Genomic DNA, 9,416 nt, shown 5'->3' with positions numbered 1-9,416 from the left:
TAGACATTCACTTGGACATTGATACAATAAATTTCAATAACACATGAACAACTTTTATAGGACAGATCAATAACAATAGGGTTTCCTCTGTGAGGGTAGTCCCTTTCATGGGACTCAGAGAGCTCTTTACTATAGCTGTCTCCAGCAATCAAGAGAATGGGGATAATTCTGTAAGTGGAGCGGTAGTATTAATGCATGACCATCGCTGCATACACTTCAATCTCTTTACTGTAGCCTTCTCCAGCAATATCACAGATAATGCAGATAATGCACTAGAAAGATGAGGTTTTGTAGGACCAAAGCAAATAATGAACACAGAAAGGACTATAATAGTTAAGCAAATAGCTCTTCTTTTCTTAGAACAATTTTCAATGTCCTTAGATCTTTTACTCAAGGTTCGGATAATTAAAACATAACAGAAGATTGTAATAAATAATGGAAAGAAGAAAAAAATTGAGGAGAAGGCGGTGAAGTAGTATATGTAGAAGTTCTGTTGGTGCTTTAGCTCCAGCACATCATGGCAAGTTGTAATGTCCAGAGATCCAATGTAAATAGTTTGCTTGGTAAGAAGAAGAGGCACGGTGCTAGCTATAGATATTAGCCAGATAAAGACACACACCAGCCAAGCCCGTTTCTTTGTGCGTCAGGAACGAGAGTGTATTGAAAACACCACGGCTATGTACCTGTCCACACTCATACTAGTCATGAGCAGGATGGAGCAGTACATGTTACAGTAAAATGCCGCAGTCACAATTCGGCACATTCCTTCTCCGATTTTCCAGTTGTTCCCTGAGAATCTGTACACAATGTTGAAAGGCAGCACAGCAACAAAAAGCACATCAGCTATGGCCAAGTTCAGCATATAGACTACTGCCGGCGTCTTGATTTTTATCTTCAGTAGAAACATTAGAATTGCCATCACATTCAGAGGCAGAGCCACAGTGACCACCACAGTGTAGATCGATGGTACAAACATGGTCAACGAGTGACTAGTAAGGTAGAATGTGGCGTCATCTGAAATATCCTGAGAGTTAATATCCTCTGAAAAAAAGGAGAAATAATTACTTTTGCTATAAAAAGATTTCATGTGACAGGTAAGGATATAATAAACCCAATGAATTGGATTTATTCAATGACAATTTTCCACCTTAAAGTAAATCTCTGCCTTTGTGCTGTTTTTAGATCTGACATTCTTATTTATGAACAGCTTCTGTCCCCCATTTCACTTGAAAAAATGCAGAGAAAAGAGTCCTGCAAGCAGAGAAACCTGGTGGACCCCATTTAAGTCTATGGCAGTGATGGCGAACCTTTTAGAGACCAAGTGCCCAAACTGCAACCCAAAACCTACTAAATTATCGTGAAGTGCCAACACGGCAATTTAAATGTAATACTGTGCAGATCCACAATTGCGGACTGTTAGGGACCGACAAATTACAGTCATTTGAATGGGGTTTTACACATATCACGTACACATACAACTGAAGGCAGCAATCACTCATCAATGGGAAATCCTGAACTGGATTTCCAGTTAGTGAGCGATCCGGGTGATCACACACGTGCTAGCATAGAGGGCTCTGCATACCCTCTCTGGCACGCGTGCCATAACTTCACAATTAGAGATGAGCGAACACTGTTTGGATCAGCCGATCCGAACAGCACGCTCCCATAGAAATGAATGGAAGCACCTGTGACGCCGGCCGGCCGCCAGCAAAGTCAGCGTCACACGTGCTTCCATTCATTTCTATGGGAGCGTGCTGTTCGGATCGGCTGATCCAAACAGTGTTCGCTCATCTCTATTCACAATCACTAGTCTATGGGGTCAGCAGGTTTCCACGGGTAACCACTTTTTAAGCAGACTGAGGTCTGTTTTTTGGGTCTCCAAGCGGACCCGAAGAACAGAAACCCCAACGTAGTTGTGAACATAGCGTAACTCCTGATTTTCACAAATACTTTTGATGAGTTAGTTGGTTAGCAGAAACTTGTCAGGTAGCTGAAACTACTTCTAGCTCTTCTAATGGGTAGACAAGACTCATCAGCTAAAGCTACGTTCACACCTACATGATCAATGATGATTCAGGGATTCCATCCCCCATTCCATTCCCAAGCAGGACTTTTCTGTCCACATTTTTCGGGTCAAAACCTGGCGGCAGCTTAGATACCTAGACAGCCTATAACAGAAGTATAGGCATTTCTCAAATCGCCTTCCATAAGAATTTGATTAAAAAGCAAACAAAACAATAGACATTCTGCAAAATGGTATAAATAACAAGTACATCTGGCCCCGCCAAAAAAAAAAGCCCTGAAATTTAAATAAGTTGCATATGTCAGAATATGGCAACTCCATAATCTCTTCTCTTTTTAAGTTTTGGAATTTTTAAGGAGTTAAAAAATAAAAATATATTTACAAATGTGATATTGCCGTAATCATGCCAGCCCACAGAATACAGGTGACATGTCATTTTGGTTACACAACGTAGAAACAAAGCCTGTAAGAATGTCATGTAAAAAGTAATTTTTCCAGCTTCACAGTACATTGTATGGAATATTAAATGGATCTTCATCTCTTGGCCATACTGTAGAGCAGTTAAAAAGTGTCACTTGTCCTGAATTAAACAAACAACCCATTAATGGGGATAGAGACTGTGTAATGCTTAATTTTCCTTGTGGTTGCGTTGCATGCCAGGTTTCCCAACAGGTGACAACTAAGAGTCCAAGAAGGGGACACTGTGTGTTCAATTTACTGTCAAAAATTAACATTTTCTGGCAGATGCTAGAATTGGACAATCCTCACCAACTGCAGCTCCAGCGTCTCCCACTTGCCCATCACCTTCTTGCTGCACCTTCTTTTTGTATGTGTTCTCCTAGACTCTTTTCTAGGAACCCTCTTGTTCTCCATTTTTGGACAATTCATAGAAACTCATGGTTTCCAATACAATTGCTACAGCAACAACACTCAATTATATCTCCCTGGACCAGAAATTACCGCTCTGTTGTCCAGAGTTCCAGAGTGTCTAACAGCTGTAGCCTTCTTTCTCTCCTCCCGCTTTCTCAAATTCAACATGTAGAAAATGGAGTTCATCATCTTTGCACCACCTCACATGGCCCCCTACCCCTCTATCAAAGTTAATGGGATCACACTTACCCCAGTCCCACAGGCCTACTGCCTGAGCTATCCTACAAGCCACACATTCAAACCCTCAACACCTCCAACTCAAGAACATCCATTGACTCCACTCCTTTCTCACCCCTGAAGCAACAGAAAAGCTTGTCCATGCCCTCATAATCTCTCACTTATACTACTGTAACTCCCTTTTCCCCGACCTTCCAGCAAATGCTCTTGCCCTTCTCAGTCCACCTTAAACTGTGCCACTCACTTAATCCTCCTTTTCCCCCATTCTTCATTGGCCACTCCCCCTCTTCCAATCCCTTCATTGGCTACCCATCACTCAGCAAATAGAGTTCAAGTTACTAATGCTGACATACAAAGTCATCCATACTTTGTCCCATCCATACATCTCTGACCTAATCTCCCGCTACCTGCCCACACATAACCTCTGATGTTCCCAAGACCTCCTACTCTGCTCTTATTCATTCTTCACAAATCCATCTCCAAGACTTCTTCCATGCATCCCCCATACTCCGGAACTCACTAACTGTACCCCACTGTTACACTATGTGTGAATGCTCTGTGGACACCTATGGCTGATAGGGGAAATGCACAGCAGACAATAGTTACAGCAAAGAAGAGACGAACTTACAGTCAGTTGCAGCACAGCTGGGTAGCGTTCGGCCGGTAGTAAAAGGCAGGTTGTGTAGCACTAGAGGTTTTCCTGATGAGAGACTGAATCAATCAGGGGGAGCTCATGTGCAGCTGAGGGGATAAGCTGAAGGGCAACAGCCGGGAGGAAGACAGGTATCTAGATGCAGGTATGGTAGGAAATGGCAGAACTCTGGAACAAGAGAACCACAGGACTCTTCACAATAGAGGCGGAGAGCTAGAGGCAGCCGAGACAAAGATCTGACTGATACTCAAGCAGGGAGGAACACAGATGCATTCATTAATATAGCCTCAAGAGCAGGCAAGATGGCCACCGAAGCTATAGCGGCCATCTTACAACGAGGCAGACTTGCCCACAGACAGGTGAAACGTAAAAACAGAACTGGATCCTTACACCCACAATCACAAGCTTCAAGAAGACCTTGAAGACACACCTATTCAAGAAGGCCTACAATCTTCAATTATGCCACTCTCCCAACCCCACTATCTGAACAGCCTCTACCCACACCTACTGTCTCTCTCCCTCTTCCCTCACAGATTGTAAACCCTTACAGACAGGGCCCTCAATTCCACTGTACCATTTGGTCACTTATTATTCTACTTTTTGTGCAGTGTTTGTAAACCCTCAAATGTACAGCACCATGGAATTAAACGTGCTCAATAAATAATAATGGTAATATACCCTAACGATAGTTGTGTCAACGCCCCCTTACTGTCAAGAATTCCTTCGAAGAGCGGGTTCACACCAGTGCCCCAGTGTCCATTATGAGGTTTCCGTCTTCTGCCCGAGAAACTGGACAGGAGAGAGAAACCGGCAGTCACTTTTGAAACCCATTCATTTGAATGTGTTTGCAAAGTGTCCGCCCATGAGCGCCTGTGAACGTTTTGTGGTCTCCGTGGCAAAACCGTTTTTTTTTTACTGGACACAAAGTCAGACATGCAGGACTTTGTGTCCGGTTAAAAAAAACCTGTTTCACTGCGGAGACCACAAAATACTCACAGGCGCTCACGGGTGGACACTGTCTGCCAGGTTTCCGTCTCCTGTCGGCAGAAGACGGAAACCTAAAAACGGAGACCGGGGCGCAGGTGTGAACCTGCTCTAACAGGTATGGATTGTTCAGACGTGAAGTGAACATTTAAATCACCATTAGACCCTTTTTTCTTATGGATATGTTCCAAATCCCCTGCACATATACAGTCCTATGAAAAAGTTTGGGCACCCCTATTAATCTTAATCATTTTTAGTTCTAAATATTTTGGTGTTTGCAACAGCCATTTCAGTTTGATATTTATTGATTTGATTACTCCTAACTACTTTTTACTGACTTACTGAAGCACAAAATTGGTTTTGTAACCTCAGTGAGCTTTGAACTTCATAGCCAGGTGTATCCAATCATGAGAAAAGGTATTTAAGGTGGCCAATTGCAAGTTGTTCTACTATTTGAATCTCCTCTGAAGAGTGGCATCATGGGCTACTCAAAACAACTCTCAAATGATCTGAAAACAAAGATTGTTCAACATAGTTGTTCAGCGGAAGGATACAAAAAGCTGTCTCAGAGATTTAACCTGTCAGTTTCCACTGTGAGGAACATAGTAAGGAAATGGAAGACCACAGGGACAGTTCTTGTTAAGCCCAGAAGTGGCAGGCCAAGAAAAATATCAGAAAGGCAGAGAAGAATGGTGAGAACAGTCAAGGACAATCCACAGACCACCTCCAAAGAGCTGCAGCATCATCTTGCTGCAGATGGTGTCACTGTGCATCGGTCAACTATACAGCGCACTTTGCACAAATAGAAGCTGTATGGGAGAGTGATGAGAAAGAAGCCGTTTCTGCACGTACGCCACAAATAGAGTTGCCTGAGGTATGAAAAAGCACTTTGGACAAGGCAGCTTCATTTTGGAAACAAAAATTGAGTTGTTTGGTTATAAAAAAAGGCGTTATGCATGGCGTCCAAAAAGAAACAGCATTCCAAGAAAAACACATGCTACCCACTGTAAAATTTGGTGGAGGTTCCATCATGCTTTGGGGCTGTGTGGCCAATGCCGGCATCGGGAATCTTGTTAAAGTTGAGGGTCACATGGATTCCACTCAGTATCAGCAGATTCTTGAGAATAATGTTCAAGAATCAGTGACGAAGTTGAAGTTACGCCGGGGATGGATATTTCAGCAAGACAATGATCCAAAACACCGCTCCAAATCCTCAGGCATTCATGCAGAGGAACAATTACAATGTTCTGGAATGGCCATCCCAGTCCCCAGACCTGAATATCATTGAACATCTGTGGGATGATTTGAAGCGGGCTGTCCATGCTCGGCGACCATCTAACTTAACTGAACTTGAATTGTTTGTCCAAAATACCTTTATCCAGGATCCAGGAACTGATTAAAAGCTACAGGAAGCGACTAGAGGCTGTTATCTTTGCAAAAGGAGGATGTACTAAATATTAATGTCACTTTTCTGTTGAGGTGCCCATACTTTTGCACTGGTCAAATTTTGGTTTAATGCATATTGCGCATTTTCTGTTAGTACAATAAACCTCATTTCAATCCTGAAATATTACTGTGTCCATCAGTTATTAGATATATCAAACTGAAATGGCTGTTGCAAACACCAAAATATTTAGAACTAAAAATGATTAAGATTAATAGGGGTGCCCAAACTTTTTCATAGGACTGTATTATGATAAATATGCTGAATGATAAACTTCTGGCTAAGTGTAGTTTCCACTAGCGGGAATATACAAGCTTACAGCTTACTGTCTTATAAGAGCTCAATATATTTAAGGAGTACAAGGTAAGCACCCACTAATGGTTGCAGACAATCAAATCTCATAACATCTATCTCTGTGGTTATGCATGTTATTTTGAGCTTTGCATCAGGAAAACAAACCTTTAGTCACTATAAATTTACTATATAAAGATTTAGAGTCCTCAGTAGTTGATACCTTTTTAATGGCTAACAAAAATGATGACAAATTGCAAGTTTTCGAGACTACTAGGTCTCTTCATCAGGCATGGTATGACTAAAGGCAAGCATATTTATACACAAAACGGGCAAATGAATCAAGTGACAAGTGATGGAAAGCAGTACACACACAAATAAATAAGTTAAAAAACAAATTATCAGTTCAAAGGATGGCTGTCTGAGGTTTATGGTCTCTTTGATTAAACTATCTAAGATGGGATAGTTATCATCCCAAACACACAAAGAACTCCAATGTCTACAGCCAGGGTATCAGATACCATCGCATATGCTCAGACTCTGTAGATACGGACAAACATCTGGGTGACCTCAAAAATACATTCTTGAGACAGGGTTATCATCCAAGAACAGTTGAAAACCAAATAGCCAGGGCTACCAGGATACCAAGATTGGATTTATTAAAATACAATACCAAACAGGAAAACACTCGGGTACCTCTGGTCATCACGTATAACCCACACATGGAGATGCTGAGAGGAATCACATGCAAACTACATCCACTACTGCAAAAAGACGACCGTCTAAAATAGATATTTCCAGACCTCCCTCTCCTGTGCTATAGACAGCCACCTAATCTCAGAAATCATATCATTAGGAGCTCACTGCCACCTTCAACTACAACCGGAACATTTCCGTGCAGACAGAAAAAGTGAGAAACCTGCCCGCATATACTGACTACGGAAAAGATAAAGATCCCCAACTCTAATCTCTACAAGATCCCAGGTACCTTCACCTGCAGCACACCTAATGTGGTGTATTCAATAATATTTACAAATGTCCCACTTTATGTAGGAGAGACATGACAGACACTCAGGATGTGGATGAACTCACACCGTCACATGATTACAGCAGAGAATAGACCTCCCTGTGCCAAAACACTTCTGTAATCAAAATAATAATATCATCAATGACATGAAGATTTTGGTGTTTCAAATCAAAGAGAGACAGAAGAATATGGGAGCATAAACTCATGACCACCTTTAACACATTCCAGTGGGGGTTAAATCTGTCACAAGGTTTTATGTCATTTTACAACAACTAGGCATCACATCACTAATCAAATGGACTATAAAAACTCAGAGGGCCATCCTTTGAACTGATAATTTGTTTTTTAACTTATTTATTTGTGTGTGTTCTGCTTTCCATCACCTGTCACCTGATTCATTTTCCTTTTTGTGTATAAGTATGCTTGCTTTCAGAAATTGTATCATACCATGCCTGATGAAGAGACCTAGTAGTCTCGAAAGCTTGCAATTTGTCATTTTTGTTAGCCATTAAAAAGGTATCAACTACTGAAGACTCTCAATCTTTATATTTCATATCCACTGGCTATTACAGTACAAAGCTAATTTTTTCCTTATATAAATATACTAGTGCATCTCAATAAATTAGAATATCATCATAAAGTTCTGGACTGCTCAGTGGTCAAAGGTGTTTTCAGATGAAAGTACATTTTGCATTTCCTTTAGAAGGTCCCAGAGTCTGGAGGAAGAGCGGAGAGGACACTGTACACAATCCAAGCTGCTTAAGGTCTAGTGTGAAGTTTCCATCTTCAGTGATGGTTTGGGGAGCCATGTCATCTTCTGGTTTAAGTCCACTATGTTTTATCATGCCCAAAGTCAGTCCAATGCAGGAAATTCTACAGTACTTCAGGCTTCCCTCTGCCCATAAGCTTTTTGGAGATGGAATTTTCATTTTTCAACAGGACTTGGCACCTGCCCACAATGCCAAAAGTACCAAGACCTGGTTTACTAACCACAGTATCACTGCGCTTGATTGGCCAGCAAACTTGCCTGACCTTAACCCCATAGAGAATCTATGGGGTATTGTCAAGATGAGAGACCCCAGACCCAACAATGCAGACGAGCTGAAGGCTGCTATCATACAACCTGGGCTTCTATAACACCTCTGCAGTGCCACAGGCTGATCCTTCCATGCCAAATTGCCTCATTGATGCCGTCATTCATGTAAAAGGAGCCCCCACCAAGTACTGAGGGCATTTCCTGGATAGACTTTTGATTTGGCCAACAGTTCTGTGTTAAATAATTTTTTTACAGTTGGTCTTATATAATTTTCTAATTTTCTGAGATAATGACTTTTGGGTTTTCCTTGGCTGTAAGCCATAATCATCAATATTAACAGAAAGAAACACTTGCAAAAGTTCACTGTTTGTAATGGCTCAATATAATATATAGATTTCACTTTTTCAATTGAATTATTTTAAAAATTAACTTTTTGATGATATTCTAATTTATTGACATACACTAGTATATAAAGTAATTAATCAATAATTGAGATTAAGTCTGCAGGCTGAATACTGTAACCTGGAGGCAGAGACATTGTACATTGGGAAAACTCATTTTTAACTAAGCACATACTTGCATAGCTTTTTAGAAAGTCTATTTCACACAAACCTTGTGTATATTAATTGCCTCAGTCGTTTTTGAATGAGGCTGCTTTTTTTCATATGCTAATTAGCCTCCAGCGTGCAGCCAGAAGTCTCACTGAGTACTCTCTGCTGTGTGTGTGTGAGAGCAGTGAAGGCTGCTGCGGATATGGACTAGCCTTTCTAAAGGCTATTGTTAGGGAAGTGCCAGACAGCAGTTCCCCAGTGCTGTAAATGAACCCTGGGGGGGAGGGGCACAAGAGACAGT

The 9,416-nt window shown here is 41.4% G+C and overlaps 1 pseudogene; it reads right to left on the bottom strand.

The window, feature by feature from the left end:
- Window positions 1-249: 249 nt before the first annotated feature.
- LOC142199137 (proteinase-activated receptor 1-like) lies at window positions 250-991 on the bottom strand (annotated as a pseudogene).
- Between the last annotated feature and the right edge of the window lie 8,425 nt (window positions 992-9,416).

Source organism: Leptodactylus fuscus, chromosome 1 (assembly GCF_031893055.1).
Source record: "Leptodactylus fuscus isolate aLepFus1 chromosome 1, aLepFus1.hap2, whole genome shotgun sequence".
Lineage (NCBI taxonomy): Eukaryota > Metazoa > Chordata > Amphibia > Anura > Leptodactylidae > Leptodactylus > Leptodactylus fuscus.
Note: the sequence above shows the minus strand (reverse complement) of the source record. Positions and strands in the feature narration are given on the sequence as shown.